Source organism: Halyomorpha halys, unplaced genomic scaffold (assembly GCF_000696795.3).
Source record: "Halyomorpha halys isolate HHAL.00 unplaced genomic scaffold, Hhal_1.1 Scaffold106.1, whole genome shotgun sequence".
Taxonomy (NCBI): domain Eukaryota; kingdom Metazoa; phylum Arthropoda; class Insecta; order Hemiptera; family Pentatomidae; genus Halyomorpha; species Halyomorpha halys.
Genome location: NW_027111449.1, coordinates 2960064 through 2969878, shown reverse-complemented (window position 1 = coordinate 2969878; position 9815 = coordinate 2960064). Strand labels below are relative to the sequence as shown.

Here is a 9815-nt window from a genome sequence, read left to right as displayed (position 1 = left end):
TTTATATTTGTATGAATTACATTCCTCTTTTACATTTGTTTGAATCACAGTGTGTGTGGGGGGGGGGGGAAGAGGGTGCGTGCATGTGTGTTGTTCGTTGCTTCATCATGACATGCCGTAAGCATTGATGGCCAAAGGGTTTTACATCTTCAAACAACAAACATCATAGTCAACTTATAATTTTTATTGTTTAAAAAAAAATAGACAGATATACATATAAAAAATGTGAAAATTTAATCTTAAACCTGTAAAAAAATTAAAAATAATAATAAAAAAGATTAAGGGATAATATTTTGAAACACATTAAGCTGATATTTTTGGATATAAATGTATATAATTATAAAAACTTATCACAGTTTTATTCTAAATTTGTATTCTCTTTAAATTATTTAAAGTAATTTCATGTTGTAAAGTATTTGTATTGCCTATCTTTGCTAGCTGGTCAAAAATGATACAACAAATATTGTTGTAGATCAATCGAATAAAGCAAATTGTGAATCAAATGTAAATCAAATCACATAGTAATTAAAAAAAAAAGCAATAAATCGTCAGATCATTTATATAATGAATTTATATTTATTCATTTATATAACTTGGTCAATGATTAATATTTTTGATTGATTGATATTGATTCTCTTTCTGTTATACAAATCAGTACAATATACTAAAGAGAATAAAGTCTGCAGTCTCATTGCTGTTTAAACTGTAAAATATTGGTTCCTAAAGTATATATCAAATATATTTTAAGTTAAGTTGTTAAATTTATTTATTCATTTGTATCTTTTCATTCATAACCATGTAAATCCATATAATCTGTATCTGTCTATGTAATAAAATCTAATGATGTCTCTAACCACTCACTCAACGATGTATGAATCACTTAATCTGAAAAATGACTGTGCCTTATTATTTCGGTATTTGAAAAAATCGTACTCCATATAGTTTGAATAAAATTAGTTCTACAACAAAGAGAAAAAAGGGTAATTAAAACTGTCCTTAGGACAGTTCTCTTCATTATCAATATATAAATAAATACTGACTGTATAAGTTTTTTTAACATACCTGGTTCTGAACAGAAGGGCACAGTGTTATTTTTTATTTAGTGGTTCAAAAGATGCTGCATTGAGGGAAGCTTTTCTGAATAATATTGGCTTTTCTATAATTTGCTTATATTTTGATAACTAAAGCATTTTTACTCAATTTATGTTTATATTTAGACCATTTAGTTTCAAGTATTCCTCCTTAGGGTCGTTTTCGTGTATCATTGTAATGTACTAATCAAATATAACCAAATGCATACATAGGGTAAATAACATTAATAAAATAAATAATAATTTTGGTCTAAGCCAGATAATATTTTTCTTTTCAAAAAGTGGATTAAGTCATAAGGTTTTATGACCACCTCTTTCCTGTAGAAGGCCTTCAGAAATGCTATTTATTTAGGAAATATACTATCATCACTACTAATGCATGCTTTTGAGAGGTTCTAATTGTGAATTCCACAAACTTATGAATTTGTTATTAATTCTTATACAGTATAATCTAATAATATCACTAAATTTAATAATGAATACTTTTTATGCTGGATCAATTTTTATTATCTAATGTATGTAATGTGGGTGTGGGTAACTCATCGCTGCTAACTGCAAAGACCCGGGTTCGAATCCGGCTATGGTAGATAGTTATTTGCTATTTTTCTATAGCTGTGAGTCAGCCCTGTGGGTTTGGGAGTCCCATGGGTCCACCTATCCTCCCTCATAAAATACGTACCCTTAATTAGGCAAATATTCTGACCAAATCACCTCCTACTACAACCGTTGGTACTGTAACAGTACTTCCTTACAAAGAACTGCACCCCCAACCCTGCATGGATTGTTATGGTACAGATTTCATTTTTTTTAAATGTATGTTATCAGCTACTACTTCATTCATATTTTAATCACCAAACATTATTATTTTAAATGATCATAAACCACCTAATTATTATTCATTTGGCCAAATAATCAGCAACCGTGTTTTTTTTGTTTCAATAGCCTAAAACATGGATAAGCCCAGGCTAAATGTTATAAAATAATATTTCTTTTTTTGTTTTTAGAACTTTTAAGGTAAAGTAAATTCTTTAATGTAATAAGGTTGATTCAAGACTCATTTTATTCCTATTTTACTATCTAATTCCCATTACTTCATTGAAGTTTAAAATTATTGCCAGGCTCTCTCTTATTTCTTAGCCTTGAAAATTCATTTCTGTTTTTATCCTGGATACACTAGTAGATCCTTTCTATAGCATTTGATACTGATTCCATTGGTTTGATTTGATCCACAATCAGTAACCATACTTGGAAGCATATAAAAAAATTAAGGTATAAACAATACCTTAAGAGGAAACTATTTTGGAAATTGGCCTTTAAGCTCTGTCAAGACTATTTCAATAATGACAAGGCCTGGTTGATTAATTTTTTTATTATTAAATTTATTAATTTTTTCATTTAATTGGTCGGATTAACCAGTTTAATCAGAATCATTAGAACCATTTTTGAGAATATAGAGGCCTAAAATTATGAAATAAAAAATTGTAAAATCAATAATCTAAAGTAGTACTTCTGATAAATCAATTCTTTTGAAAAAGTTTTTGTAACATTCCAAGCATATACTTACTTTAATGTATAATTTCAGTTTTGTATGACATTTTGTTTTTTTAATTAGATTGACCTAATGCACTCAGACCATTATATGACACTTGGTTATTTGTACTCAAGATACATTAAAACTATAATATCAATCAGATTGACAATCGCAAATCTTCCCTTGACTATACATTTCACTTAGGTATAGGTTACTGAACGTAATACAGTATGTAAAGTCAACTATTCATTTATGACTTTTGTTTTTGCTGGGTTAATTTTTTCATTCTTATTTTACTTGAAATAATAACTCTTTGTTTGTTGAACAGTTTAAGAAGGTAAAGGTATTAGTGATTTTAATTATTTATAGTAAGTAAAAAAATTACTTATTTACATAAATTATAAAAATGCATTATGAATAACAAAAAAAAAAAAAAAAAAAAGCAGTGACCTTATACATAACCAACTTACAGGAGATGATGCACAAAGGAAATAGAATGACAAGTAATAATAATATGTAAAAAAATTGTTAGATATTTTTTAAATATTTGTAAAAAATTATCAAAAACATAAAAATAATCATTCTATAGAAGAATATATAAATTTTTATATATCATCAGATTAAATTACAAATGATGTATTCGATTAAACATACCCAAATGGTTAGTAAAAAAGCTAACAGCAGTCAGCTTAGTCATTAGTAATGAAACTTTTTCAATTGGTATTACATGACCAATACTAATAGAGTTTTAAAGCTCAGCTGGACAGGAACATGTATATGAATTTTAAATCGAAATATGCCTATTTATTCAATGCTCGTTTGTTTAAAAAAAAAATTTAATTTTTTTATTTTTAATATTTTATAATTGAAATATTGTAAGAAAAATTATAAGTTCAGAAGAATCAAAATAAAGATTTTTTTATAAACCATCAGATTTTAATATTTATTACATTAAAAATAAATAAGTTTATAGGAAAAAATTAGTAACCTGCAGCTCGGTATCCATCACATCAATGCTCTTATTTTCTGTTGTCAATAAATACGAAATTATAAGATTTTTGTTGAACATGTTGGCTTCTACAATTTATTTCTGTGGATGGACACTAGGGTAGTCCTTAAAGAAGGAAAAAACAAAAAAAAAACAAAAAAAAATGATCTACTCTGTGAAATAGAATCAGTATAATTTTTGAACTTAATTTAGGGTTTTTTAGCACAATTTTTACAAGTTAATGTATTTATTTATTATTATGTTTTTTTTTTTAGAAAACAGTAATTCCATCTGATATCAACTTAGACCTAAACCTCTGTGTTTCAGAATTTCATAACTTTTGTGTATTCGCAATACCAGCGAGATTTTTAATATCGATTTTGCAAAACAGCTGAATTTCCTCATTTTTTGAATCACCAAAATACTCATAGATTCACAAGAAATTTGCAGGACTATGTTTTATAGCTCATTAAAAAACTTACTGTATGCTTTCAATTGACATTTCAAAATTTTAAATTAGGCTATTTCATTAATCTTGAAAAATTGATTTAAAAAAAAATTTATGTAAAATATATTTAAAAACTATATTGATAGCATATTAAGTTGGTATTGCTAACATTAAGAAAATCATGAAAATCTGAGGCATAGAGGTTCAGACCTTGAGTGATTTCTTGTGTCAACCGAAACAGATAGAAATGAATAAGCAAGTCCTATTCCAAATGAAGTTTTGTTTATATCAATAGTAATGTATTACAAATAATAATATTATTTATTTAGTAAATAATTTAAAAAGTCAGAAATCATTCCATTTTTAGATAAAGTTCATTTCTTAGAAACTAAATAATTGCTTCTGGATTTCTTAACATTAATAAGTACTGTTTCTGTTATTTATCTTTTGAGTGTAGTTTATTGTACTCTTTCATCGGTGCCACTGCACATTCAACTATATCATTCATGTCTTTCCTGGCTATTTCCATTTTTAAGAAATCTGTTAGTAGTTAATAAGATGAATTGAGGTAAATTATTTTGAGTTAAATTATTCCAAGATGGTAAAAATCTTCAAGGTATCACAAATCCCATTAAAAATAAATAAATAAATTCCACTTGTATTTGTATTATAATTATTAATGTATCTTTGTACCTTCATAACAAAGTTAATGCTTTTTTCTGTTATGCAATAACTTTAAAATATAGCTCATAGCCACCTCACTGTTCATGAATAACTCCTCTCATGAACACCAGGTTTGGCCAGTTCCTTAATTATTATATAATAAACAAATGATATGAAAGTGAAGGATGATGTACTGACATAATTTAATAAGTGATTTAATATAAAATTGGTGTAGCAATATCATTGAATTTTAGAGAAATATAAGAGTCAATTATTTTAAAATTCCCAGTTCAATAGCGGCTCCTAAAACATTTTAAAGAGTATTAAATTTTGACATGTTTTTTTTTTTTTCATAGGACAAAATAAGTAGGTGTTTCAGATAAATTGTTGATACTAATGTTTTTGGACTACCGTAGTGTGCACTGGTGGAATATTTTCAATGGGCGGCTTAGTATGATTCAGCTGATGTGGTCCCTATATTTTCTCTTTCTATGATCACATAAATGAAACACTCTTATCAGCTTGTTCAAATCCTCGTTGAAATAGTCTAACAGAGCTTAAATGCCAGATTCTCAAAATAGCTTCTTTTGAATTACTTTTAAGTTTGTTTAATTTAAAATATTAACCATAAAAAACAATAAAATACAAACATATAATGAATTTTATAATAAATTATAGATAAAAATTTAATTTTTTGTGTTTCCATGGTTGTTACATGAAAAGTTATGACTATTGACTATCGTATAGTAATAATTGTTTTTACTTTTAAATGAAAAATAGAAAGACAAAGAATTGTCATTGTTAATACTAAAAAAGTTGCTGTTTAGAAACTAACATGGATTAATTTCAACCCTAATTTGGATACTAATTTGAAGTTTTGTGATGTGTGCACCACACTAAAAAACTGCTTTTAATTCTAACTAATTTTCTTAGTTCTCCGAGAACTGAAAAAAAGGGCATTGAAGCCGAGAAAGTATCATACCACTTTATTTTAATGCCCTGAAAGTTGTCATCCTTGGGTGCAAACAAATAATGAGGATTCTCATTTTGATTTTGCTTCTCTCATTTTTGCGCAATTTTTTAAAGATTACTGTCCCAACCTTATTACTGTATTATAAATTCAACTTCACAGCTATTTAATGAGAATTTTTTTTTCGGAACTGCTGTGGCTGGCACCAAAATTATTTCTGTTCATGATCAGTTATTTTTTAAATTTTTATAAAGAGATTTATATCTCATTTTTAAGAATAGACTGAAAATTATTAAAGATGCTTTTTATTTATTTATTATTATTATTCCGTTGGATTATTCTAACAACTAATAGGGTTGAATAGACTTAGCTCTCCACAAATTGTGTGTGGACATAATACTGAGAGGTATCCCATGAAGTTCATCTCGACAATGAATGAATGCCTGGTAGTCGTCGCTCTTGATATTTCTTGCAAAGTTCACACTAAGTGTATATATAGTTGCTTACATATGTTAAGTATGATTAGAATATGTGTTTTTCTTCTAAAGGCAGATGTGGGAAGGAATATTTGTTTTTGTTTTTTTAATTTATTCATTAGTATATATGAATAAATTAAAAAACCAAAAACAAATATTCCTTCCCACACCTGCCTTTAGAAGAAAAACATATTCTAATCATATATTATATATATTCACTACAAGTAAATTGTAAAATATTACAATAGAATTATACAGTCTTGCAGAGAATCTACTCATTAATAGACCTCCAGTTGGAAGGAAATTTAAATTTCAAACCTGTTACCATGAAAAGAGGTTATATGTACACTCAATCACTGTGTTACTATCTATAGTTGTATACTATATTTTACTAAGAAAGAACTACTGCATATTCTATAGGTTGAAATAATATATTAACTTATTTGAGAAAAAAATAAAATATTTTTAAACTATTCCTATAGAACACTAGTTTTTTTAAAGACAAACAATTTTTATTTTAAAATTTATTGAAATCGGTTTAATCCTTAATATAATTTTCATAGAACCACTCTAGTGGTAGTTTATATTTTCACGTCGAGATTGTATCGATTTACATTTGACCTCATTATTTGCAAGCTCCTTGCCAGTAATTGACAAGGAAAGAGCCAACTGCGTCCTCAGTAGTCCTTAAAAGGAGAAAGGCGTCCGCAGATATTTCAATAAGCTCTCTTCTGTGGCTAGAGTATTTATAGAAAAAAATAAAATAAAAAACGCTTCTTATACGTTTGTAGCTTCCTTGAATAAAAAACACTGCTCATTATTGGAAAAAAAAAATTATAAAATCCTTAGTATTTTTTAAATTGTTATGGTTGTGAACTTGGTGGAAATTTAGTTAGCATCACTGCGAATTAATTCATCCATGTTAAGTTTTAAGAAAATTGATAAATTTAAGAGTGCTCAATGCGAACTGAACCTTTTTAGTAAGCTACAAAAAATATCTAAAAATAAAAAAATCACTAATGTTACTATTACCAGACTATTTCAAAATTATATGCCATTTAATGAAAAGGAAATTTGGTCTTTTATTGTGAATTATCAAAACTGAACAAAATTCAAAGCAAAGTCCCCAATAATCATTACGACTATAATCAAAGGAATGTCTGTTCGAGCTTAGATTTGAAGTGCAATAGTGCGATAAATAAAAAAACTCGGAAAAGTTACTTCTCACAAACGTTAAATAACTTCTAGATTTGCTCATAACGTGTCGATGATTATAATAAAAGCAAAAGGGTATGAGGTGGTAAAAATTAATGAAAGATATGAAAAGGAGGAAGATGTAAATGTAAAATGACTAATTTATTTTTCTTAATTGTTCCAAGTATTTGAGAACCACTGCTAGGATATTTATTCTGCAAAACCTCTAAGGTAGACTAAGCAAAGATTTTTTTTTTTAGTTTTTGGACCTGTCGATTTGTTTTTTAACTTATTTATTTCCTTAACTTATTTATTCATGAAATTATTTCTTTTAACTTATTTATTCATTTAAGTTTTTCTTTTAACTTACTTTTTTAAATTTTATTATTGTTGTATTAGTTTATTTGTTTTTCTGTAAACTGATCTACTGCTGTGACTATTATGTCTTTGGTCTGATTTTACATTGCTATCTAATGATAAATTCCTTTAATTTGTTTTACGGATATAACGTGGGTCGCGGATCACTGGAGTTGGTCTGAGAGAGTGAATTTGGGAGAATAAATTTGTCAGTTAAATTATATAAAATTGTCAAATAAAATGAGATTGTTAAATAGAAAAAAAAATAAAATATTTATATTTAGTGTGTAGACGAGTATTGGTTGTAAAAGGAAAAGTTAGGGAAAAAAAAATATTATATCATGTAAATATATGTATTGTATATATGTCCGATCATGGATTGATTGCTATGCTGTGTATTGTAGCAACCTAATGTAACTAAATACACTTTTTCAGACACAAAAATGTAATTAAATACATTTTTCTCTACTTATTGTCATACTTATAAACAAATATGTTAAGTGATCACGTGATTGCAATGTGAGCGAATGGTGGGAGAGAAATATACTAGGTTTTGTCTGATGGGAGTAGCCAAGAAGACACGAATGAAAAAAGATTGTAGGTATAGGAAATGATAATGAGTATTAATGGTTAGGTAAAAGAAAGAGCCGAAGAAGTATTGAGTTCGATGAGACAGAGGTGAAGAAGCACCTGGACTCAATCTTAAGTTAGAAAATACGAGAACGCGTTAGAGTTTCGAAGACAACCTTAATGACGCAGTTGGTGTCCTGCTTCACTTTTTATCCTGAATCCCACCAAAAGGCCCTGTATACCATACACCCTTACCCCAGAAAGTGTTTAAAAACTTGCAATTTCTTATAATTATTCTTCAGAGTTTTTATAATTTGAAGAATAATCATATATCTGATTTTCCCAAACCAATATATCTTTTTTTTACCTTTATTTCATCCAAACTAATTTAATTTCTTTGCATGGCCTTAATTTTGTTTTTTGAAATAGTATGCGGTAAAGAAATTGATTGAATTCAAACAACATTATTTTTTAAGTATTTCTCATTTTAAATATTATTATCTTTGTTCGAAATAAAATGATATGGGTTCTAAGGTTGTCTGATTCCATAATTATAAGAGACAAAGTTTTAAAAATCTGAAATATGTTATTTAAGATCCCTAATTATGATAATCATCCAAGAGTAAGGAAAAATCAAGCAATATAGCGGCTTCAGAAAAAAATGTCTTGAAGAACCCACTCGAGGAACTACCCAATTTTGTATGAAGAGCTTTCGGATAGGATTCCTGATAACCTCGTGGGTGTAATCGAGTAGCTAATTGAATTAAAAAATCAGAAACAGAAAACATAAAGTAACATTATTTTAATGTAATTAAACAGTAATCTAATGTAACCGAAACTAAGGTGATAAATGACGTGGATACTAACGCGATGGAAACCAATTTACTAAGCATCAGTTATTCCTTCTAGAAATATTGAATCGCGCATTTATTCATTATTTAATAAAAACTTCAAATTTTTTATAAATACGAACATATTATTAAAGGCGGTCACGTAGTTGTTCGAATTAATTCCTTAAACGATGAACGTAAAATTATTGTTATGTTTTTATATTGAGTTCAGATGGATTTTATTGTTTTGACAGTTCTTTTGTATCTCAACAGTAGCTCAACGAGAAAATATATCTCAAGAAGATGAGAAGGGAGGACCCAGCCAATCAGGACAATGTTTCGTGACAAAGGAATACTGGCATCTACAAAGAAAACGTTATCGTCGTAATACTGAAGGGGCTCTAGGACAAAAAAGTAATTTATAAGGACAAGGAAAAAGGTGGAAAAGATAAAAAGAATGATGAGGAATAAAATGTTACCTGTACATCTGCGTTCTTTATTCTTTTGTGTATACGCCAGCACATTCCTGTAATACTTTATTAGTCAATTTAAAAAAATATATTAATTAAATATTTTTTAAAAATATAAGATCTGTTATTTAGAGAAAATATGTTTGTATTTTTTTTACTTTATGACGGAAAGAAATCTAGAGATGAAATCCTGAATATACAGACATGCTAGGATCTGTCAATTAATT

General features: G+C 27.5%; 1 long non-coding RNA gene across 1 annotated transcript in view; it reads left to right on the top strand.

Moving 5' to 3' along the window:
• LOC136796263 (uncharacterized) overlaps positions 1-9514 on the top strand; it is a 12431-nt gene extending 2917 nt beyond the window's left edge. The window contains exon 3 of the long non-coding RNA XR_010843948.1: positions 9392-9514. This is a non-coding gene — a long non-coding RNA (uncharacterized lncRNA). The remainder of the gene's footprint in view (positions 1-9391) is intronic.
• The last annotated feature ends 301 nt before the right edge of the window (positions 9515-9815 follow it).